This window comes from Nylanderia fulva, unplaced genomic scaffold, assembly GCF_048542155.1.
Source record: "Nylanderia fulva isolate GAGA-0341 unplaced genomic scaffold, ASM4854215v1 Scaffold359, whole genome shotgun sequence".
Taxonomy (NCBI): domain Eukaryota; kingdom Metazoa; phylum Arthropoda; class Insecta; order Hymenoptera; family Formicidae; genus Nylanderia; species Nylanderia fulva.
The window spans coordinates 67,660-77,224 of NW_028190432.1; positions in this window are offsets into that span (position 1 = coordinate 67,660).

Below are 9,565 nucleotides of genomic sequence, written 5' to 3' on the forward strand. Positions count from 1 at the left end.
CAGTACCAAATACTCGAGAAAAATGTATCGATGCCATCATGGCATATTTCGAGCATTCTAATGCAAAAAGAAGAGCAGGATCAGATCGAGTGCTAAACACGTTTAAAGAAGCAGGCACAGCAAGAGCAGCCTCGCCTTCATCGGAAGCTTCTGGACAACAAATCACTCACAGTGCAGTATCAAATGAAGCATCCTTACCGCTATATTGCTCATTACTGGTGGAACAAATTAAACAGCAACAAGCACAAATCAACAATCAAGAGACAATGAAGCAGTTATTAGAAGCATTATCTCTCGGAAACGGGAATCAGCGTGCCTGTGTCAATCCAGCTTCTATGTCTCAGGGGGAGAGGCTAGAAGACAATTTCAGTACACCAAATGTACAGCAGCAACCTACCCTGGCTACTACTTCACCGACCCAAGCCGTTCAACTTTTGTCGTCGCAGATTCCGGATTTTAGTGGATCTGAGGACGAGAATGTAGAACTGTGGATACAGAAAATAAAAGGTCTTGCAAATCTATGGGATCTCATCAAACATAACATTCCTCGCAGCAACAAATAAGCTCAAAAACTGGCTCGCCGTTGATATGACACAAATACCGGCTCAGCTATAGAATTATGGACTGGTTTTAAAGAAGCTATCATTAAGATGTTTAAAAAAAAAAATCCTTTTTTACGTGGCTTTGCAAAAAATAGAGATTCGCGTGTGGAATTTTACTAAGGAATCATTTCAAGAATACGCAATAGACAAGATTGCATTGATGCAGAGCATGAATTTACCAGAACAGGACGCTATTCATTTACTAATTAACGGAATAGGAAGCTTAGCCCTGAAAAGCGTCGCCGCGCCCATTCGAGCGAAATCGATAGCTTAATTTTTGGAAGACATGCGCAACATAACTTCTTCGTGTGGAAACGCACCAAGAATCAAGCAAGAGAAAAAAGAGAATAAATCAACAAGAAACAAATCTGAAGATAAGAAAACGCAACCATCAAAAATAGCTAACGAAGTCTTCTGCGTTTACTGCAAAACTAAGGGTCATCTCCGGTCTGATTGCACCAAGTTAAAGAAGAAAGAATAACGAAAGCAGCCTTTGATCTCATCATCGTCAGCAGCCGTAACAGAAATCAAAGACGAATCGTCAGATGAAACAACAGTAGCAGTAGTGAGTGAGAAGGACAAAAATCCATCAAAACGGGTAAAATTGTTCAATCGCTTTCCAAAATTGGCGATATTGCTTGTAAGATGAATGCACTTTTGGATACCGGTAGTCCTATATCATTGATTTGCCGTTCTGCATACGAAAAATTTGAAAAACCTTACAATTAATTCGGAAATTAGCTCATTTTTAGCGGTAAACGGTACCCCGTTAGATTTAATCGGATCGGTAGAAACAAAAATAAAATTAGAAGAATTTTCAAATATCCCGACAAACATTAAATTATATGTTTTAAACAGGTGACTTGTTCTCTACGAATTTTGTAATAGGACGCGATTTTCTCATTGATAATAAAATCGAACTTATAAACAAACCGTCCTTAAACGAAACAAAAGATAAACTACAACTTCTCCGAGAAGTAGCATCGATTGATAATATAGAGGCCCATCTGATAATTTAGAAGATATCCTCGTTAATATGGAAATCGATTTTGATGACTCAATTAAAAAACAACTAGTTTCTACTATTAAAAACATAGAAAATACACAAATTGATAGAATCCACGACGATTACTTCGTTAAAGTTTCACTTAAAAACGATTCCATTTACAATTATAGATCCAGACGTTTTGCAAATTTTGAAAGACAGCAAATCCGAAAATTAACTGACGATCTTTTAGCTAGAGGAATAATTAAAGAAAGTAAATCGCCTTACTGTGCTCGAATCGTCTTAGTTAAAAAGAAAAACAGGTTATTTCGTCTTTGCATAGATCTTTGTCCCCTGAATGAACGAGTAGTGAGACAAAATTCTTGTTTTTCATATATTAAAAACTGTTTATCCAGCCTCGGGGGAAAAAAGATTTTTACGTTATACTTGACTTCAAAGACGGGTTCCACAATATTAAATTACATCTGGAATCTACTCAATATTTCGCATTCGAGACACCAGACGGGAATTTTGAATACAATCGATTACCCTTCGGATTCTACGATGCTCCGGCTGAATTTCAACGGAGACTCGTGTACATTTTAAGACCGCTAATTAGAGAGGATAATTCCTTAGTTTCCAAATTTTCTTATCTTAATCTGACGCAATAACATCGCGTTTGGCTCTTTAGTCGAGATAAATACGATGATTAAAAATTGGAGAGCCGACTTAAAAATATTCTTAGTATTAGAGAGGATAAGGTTATAATTTATATGGACGACATATTAATCCCTTCGATTACAATTATAGAAAATATCAACAGCCTTAAAAGAGTCCTCGTAATTCTAAAACAGTACAATTTTTAACTTAATTATCAAAAATGTTATTTTTTTAAAAATACTATTGACTATTTAGAATACGTTATTTCACCGGAAGGAATAACACTTAGTTCTCGTCATACTGACGCAGTTAAAAATTTCCCACAACCCAAAAAAACGGTAGAACTTCAAAGATTTTTGAGGCTAACTATTTCAGGAAATTTATTCCGAACTACACATCAATAGTTAAACCTTTGAATAATCTTTTAAAGAAATCGACTATTTTTTCATTCGACAAAAATTGTCAATTAGCATTTAACACTCTCAAACAGATATTAATAGCCCAACCAGTACTAAAACTCTATAATCCACACCTTCCAATCGAACTACACACAGACGCTAGTGCAATAGCGTTAACTGCAATTCTGTTGCAAAAACAGGAGACTAATCAGTGGGCTCCCGTAGCATATTATAGTCAAGCAACAAACAAAGCGGAAATAAACTATCACAGTTACGAACTTGAAATTGCTGGCTGTGATAAAATTGAGGAATGGGCCGGGAGCTTATTAGACTCAAGCCTCTCGGGAAAAAGTACCATCGGGGCCATCCAACCCTGTTTAGCGGATTAGCTAAACAGGGCTCATGAAGGTGTTACAGAATGACTTAAGTGCTCACTGGGCATGGTTGCTTTGGTAAGTACCTCAGTCGTATTGGGAAGGAACGCATGATACGTTACTAGCATTTCGGCCACGAGCGGGATACCGCCCAGCACATCCTGCAGGACTGTGTTGCCTGGGCGGGGGAGAGAGTGATGCTCGTGGCCGCGATAGGACAGGATCTGTCATCGCCGGCCATAGTAAAGGCGGCAGTGGCAGAAAAAGAAAAATGGAGAGCCTTCTCTTCCTGCGAGAACATAATGCGGCAGGAGGAGAAGGAAAGAGAGCGCGAGCGAGATAGAGGTAGAAGAAGAGAGTGGGGGGAAGAAACAGAGAGCGACGTGGAGGAAGGAGAGGACGGGGACATGCCTCCTCTCACTCTCTATCGTGGGAGGGAGGGTGTATTCCTCTAACGCCTGCGTCTGATTTAGACTCAGGATGAGGTCTTGGGGGGAAGGCCGGGGACAACTAAGTCCTGGAGCTCCCTCTCGAAGATCTCTTATTAAACGGGGGTCGGGTCGGGTAGCCTGCGCTTTGCGCGCGCTGCGCGGCCAGGCCCCCAAATGGGCAACCTCCTTGATTGCGGTCAAATCCCAACTCCTACGAGAGCGGAGAGAGCCGTAACCGTGGAGGGGGGAGTGTGCTTCGGGGGCTGGACTTGTCCAGCCAACGGAGCTCGCAGCCTCTCCTCTCGGACATAAATGCAGCATGGGCGCCCTCTTACCGGGAGCCGAAAGGCATTGGAGTAAGGGCGTCCATGTTGTAGAGGGGGACTCTCCTTCTGAGAAAGTCTCTCTGGTGAGGACCTCCGAGTTGAATGTCAAATTCCCTTTAGGAGGGGATCCTATAAAAATGTAACTCGGCGCGTTGATAAGTTTCAAAATTACAATGCACTTTAAAGAAAACATTAATTAATTTAACTACAAAATATATTTAATTGCAATAAGTTTGTAACAGCCGCTTATCACGAGCGTCGGACTGCTCAGTCGGAATCAGGGCTCGTGAAAGGGTCGACAGGACTCCGTGGATTTTAATACTGATAAAACCGTTTATTCGTGTAAACAATCACACTGCAGTAATATACAAAATAGAATCCGAGCGCGAGTATACTTCAAAATATACTTAGAGCGCGAGTAACATAATAAATAGAATCAGAGCGTAGGCTGCATACGACATAAAATTACAGCGCAAAGATTATAACACGCAATATGCGCAAGGCGCGAATAACATACAATCAAAACTGAATAGAATCAGCGAACCGCATAGGGCGCATACGACATAAAATCAAAGCGCGAATATTCTATAATACAAAATATACTCAGAACGCGAATAATCATACAATGTAAACTGGGTTCGGATGCACCAGCACGTGGTATCGTAGGATAGATCGGATGCGATCCCGGTGTGTAGGCGCATTTTTCCCGACGGACAGAATCTGCTGTTGACAGGTGTCAAGGCGGGTCGCAATCGCGGAGGTGGGGAAACCGAGACTGATGGCCGCGGGGCTACTTTTGGAGTTAACGCCGAACGCATGGGTATAAGAAGTCGGGGGGTGTAACGGCTACGCGTAAGGGGCGCGTTGAACGGCGAAATGGGGTACGGCGCGTACCCCTACGCGGGACGGTCGGTCGGGTAGATGCGAGAGTGGGCGGCGCGTCGCGGAAATCGCGAGAAGATTCTTTTGCGGGAGAATTTTGTTTATTCTCCAGCGTAAATGCAGTCTCGGCGTGCCACCGCCGAACTGCAGGTAGTAGGATGCACCGGCTGTCACGTTGGCGCGACACAAGCGGCGGGTCTCCACTTGAGAGCGGCCGGAGAGTCAGGAGAGGCTTATTTGAAGAAAAAGAGTGTCGATTGGCCCCGAGACAAACTCGGGAGAGGCAGAGTACGCTTCTACCCCAGGTGCCGACGGCAGGATGGCTCTCAGGGTGTTCGGTGGTCTCCCGGGTACTGAGATTTCTCAACAGAGGCAGAGTACGCTTCTACCTCAACTCGGGGCACCGGTCCCGGAGATCCGGATAGTTTCGGAATCGGAGACGGAGTTCTTTTCCTAGGAATTGTAGGCGATTATATATGTTTCGTATTATTTTGGACACGTGTCCTAACCGTGATGCGTGAGATCACTTTGCGCATGATCATCGAATGATTCCGTTTCGCGACAGCATGTATATTATTCGAGAGAGTCGTATTAGAAACATCGACCGAGACACATGTATTATTATTTCTGAGTTGACCTACCTGCCTCGGGTTAATATCGAGTATAGTAAGTGCTTATAGAAACTGTATCCATATATCAAATACATCCTGACGAACTCTTTATAATATTTTATTTTTAATTATTCATGTTCTGAAAACCCCCACAAAATTCAGAAGTGGGATACAACAGTGAATCTATAATTTCGATCGATAAATCTTCTCGGCTTGCAGGTAGAGAAACTCCGGTCCGCGCTTTATTGAGAATTTTGACGCGTGTAATTGCAATACTTGTTGACGACGGTGAGCGGACTGATTTTCTCGTGTGTCGGTCTTATTTGGGAACTTCGCGGCTCTCTCGTGAAGAAAAATCGTTGCGATTGTTGCGAGTTAAATTATTCAAAATTGTTAGCGGTCGCCGAATTGATTTCGTCTTGAGCTTTGTGCTCTTCGTGATTGTGATATTGAGACAAAATATTTTTTTGTACTTTTCGGGAAATTGTGACCTTCTAACGAGTAATACTAAATATTTTTTTCGCTATTGCCTGCGAACAAGTGGTGACTTTGTGTCCTACGTGGCTATTGTTTTGTGCTGACGTCATTGTTTCGTCCCTATGGAACGGATACCTGAGGACGTCTTGAACGATCAAACCATCGTGACTTTGAAGGAGATCGCGAGACGGATTGGATTGTCCACGAGCGGGAAGAAGGTCGAATTGGTGTCACGAATACTGTCCGTCGGTGAGGACGGATGGAGGAGTGCGTTTGAGAGTGTCACGAGAAGCAATACGACGCAGAATCAATCGTCTCTGGATTTGGGTGCAAGTGCCTCGACACCACGATCGCGACCAGGTGGTGCGATGGCATTGCATGTCGGGGAAGTTGCGGCCCCGGATGATTTTTCATTGCCGCCGGAATTGATGGCAAGAGAGATAGAAGTCCTGCGACGTGAGAAGGCTCTTCTGGAACGGGAATTGAATCTTGTCCGACGGGAGGCAAGTGTATCGCCTAGCGTTCAGGGCAGTGCTGGCGATCACGTCGATTCGAGACTTAATATTCGAACAATAAGTGATTTATTAAGTGAAGTCGGTGGCGAAGGTGATAATTTCGATACATGGAAAAGACAGGTCGAACTTTTACGCGCGACATATCGACTTGACGAGAATTCAACCAAGATATTGATTAGCTTGCGTCTGAAGGACAAAGCATTGAGTTGGTTTTACTCAAAGCCGGAACATTTGCAATCGAGTGCAGTTGAGTTGCTTGCCGAGATGTCTCGTATTTTTGATAATCGCCCTAGCAGATTGACATTGAGAAGAGATTTTGAAAAACGGAAGTGGCGAAGTAGTGAGACGTTTTCGGAATATTATTACGAGAAAATGGTTCTCGCGAATAAGGCATCTGTTGAGGAGGAAGAGTTGATCGATTGTTTAATTGATGGAGTGCCGGATAATCGAATGCGGAGCCAGGCGCGGATGCTGCGTTTCACGTCAGCGACGGATTTATTGGACGCCTTCAAAAAGCTGTCGTTGGACAGCGAGCTGCGTAGCGGTGCAGAACGAGTTTTTAAGAGACAACGACCCGTGATGTCATCAAAATCGCCGCGTGGGGAAGGAACTCCTACGACGCGGAGTGGGTCCATCCGCTGTTATAATTGCGGAGCGGTTGGACATCTCGCTAAGGAATGCCGACGGGAGCGGAAGCGTGAGAAGGGTTCGTGCTTCCGATGCGGCAGCGCGGAGCATCGCATCAAAGGACTGCCCCAAGTCGAAGCCAGGGGTAGAAAACACAACGAGCGTAGTCCAGGCGGTATCACCGAGCGCCCCGTATTTAGTATCTTTCGATTACGAGATCACAGATGGGTCGAATAATAGGTGTAAATATTCTCTCGTGGCGATGATCGATTCGGGATCTCCGATAAGTTTAATAAGAAGTAATTTTGTTCCAGAGCATGTTCGAGTTGCAATAACTGAAAATCAATCTTTTTACGGTATTAATGGAACTAAGTTGGAGATTCTCGGGAATTTCGAAAAGAATGTCGAAATTAATAATATCGAATTAAAAATTAAATTTTTCGTGGTACCGGATCATACGATAACTTGTGCTGCTTTACTCGGTAGAGATTTTACGTCATCACCGTTGATAAGAATATCGTTGGGAGAGAAATTTGGTATTTCAAGAGTAGACCCGAAAATTATTGATAATACTGATTTTTCGAAACAGATTTTCCATATCTCGTATGTCGATCGTCCGTCGTCTGTCGCCGAGGCATTGAATATTGATCCGCACCTTGATTTTAATACGATTAAGCATGTCAAGCAATTGTACAAAAGCGAATATGTTACAGATAAAGAAATTGTGAGTCCTCCGAAGGAAATCGAAATGGAAATTAATTTGACACACGATAGACCTATTAGTTTTAGACCGAGGAGACTCTCATTTGCCGATAAGGAAAAGCTGAGACAAATATTGGATGGATTGTTGCAGGAGCGGATAATAAGACCGAGTAATTCACCTTACGCTTTCCCAATTGTACTTGTAAGTAAAAAGGATGGCGATTCGCGGTTATGTGATGATTATCGCGAATTAAATAAAATAACTATAAGAGATAATTTTCCGACTCCTCTAATTGACGATCATTTGGATTGTTTGCGAGGAAAATCTTATTTCTCGAGTCTTGATTTGCGTAATGGATTTCATCATGTAAAAATTGCCGACGGGTCCGTAAGATATACTTTTTTTGTGACACCTTTAGGTCAGTTTGAATTTTTGAAGATGCCCTTTGGATTAACAAATGCTCCACGGGTTTTTCAGCGGTACGTGAGCGAGATTTTTCGTGATTTGACCCGCACAAATAAAATATTAATATATCTCGACGACATATTAATTGCAACCGAAAGTATTGGTGAGCATTTGGAAATTCTTAGTGACGTTTTCAATCTAGCTCGGCGATATGGGTTGCAATTTCGTTTGGATAAATGTTCGTTTTTGTATCGCGAAATTGTTTATCTTGGATATTTGATTGATGAGAGTGGCATTTGACCTAGTGTCGCGAATGTGGAATCTGTCGTAAATTTTCCAATACCGCGTAATACAAAGGAAGCTCACAGATTTGTGTGCCTTGCTAGTTACTTTCGACGATTTATTAAAAATTTTTCAATTATTGCAAAGCCACTTTACGATTTGGTGAAGAAAAACGCAATCTTTCGATTCGGTCCGGAAGAAAATCGCGTGTTCGAGTTATTAAAAAAAATGTTGTCATCGCAACCGGTTCTTTCTATTTATTCGCCGAAATTAATGACGGAATTACATTGTGACGCCAGTGCGAGCGGATTCGGCGCAATTTTGTTACAAAAACAGAACGATGGCACTATGCGACCTGTGTCATATTTTAGCCGTAGAACTACCGCGGTGGAAGCGCGATACCACAACTTCGAGCTGGAATGTTTGGCGGCTGTATACGCTATTAAAAGGTATCATATTTATTTATCAGGAATTCCGTTTACCATTGTTACGGATTGTGACAGTTTTCGCCTTACATTGAGTAAGCAAACCGTTAACCCGCGTATTTCGAGATGGGCAATGTTGCTACAAGATTACGATTATAAAATCGAACATCGTCCGGGCAAGCGAATGTCTCACGTCGACGCATTAAGTCGTTGTAATAGTATATTAATTCTAGAACCAAATACTTTCGAACAGACGTTGTCGATTCGACAAGATAAAGATAGAGAAATTCGTGCAATCCGAGAGAAGCTAGAGAATACCGAGGATAAATTTTATGAATTGAGAGATGGCTTAGTCTACCGTAAATCTAAGAATAATAAATTATTGTTTTACGTTCCCTTATGTATGGAGTCTAACGTAATTCGCACGTGTCATGACGATTTAGGCCATCTTGGAATCGATAAAGTCATTGACAATATAACTAAAGTTTATTGGTTTCCAAATTTGAAGGAGAAAGTACGCGATTATATAAGTAATTGTCTAAAGTGTATCGAGTTTTCTCCAACATCTGGTAAAGTGGAAGGATATTTGCATAGTATCCCTAAAGGAAAATTGCCGTTCCAAACAATACATGTAGATCATTACGGTCCGTTAGAAAAAACGGGAAAAGGATGTCGATATATTTTATCCGTGATAGATGGTTTTACCAAATTTATAAAATTGTATCCGTGTAAAACTACGAAGACCGAAGAAGTGATACGACATTTGAAAGATTATTTTCGTGCGTATAGTAAACCCAGGCGCTTAATAAGCGATCGAGGAACATGTTTCACCTCGCAATTGTTTGCGAAATGTATGGCGGAA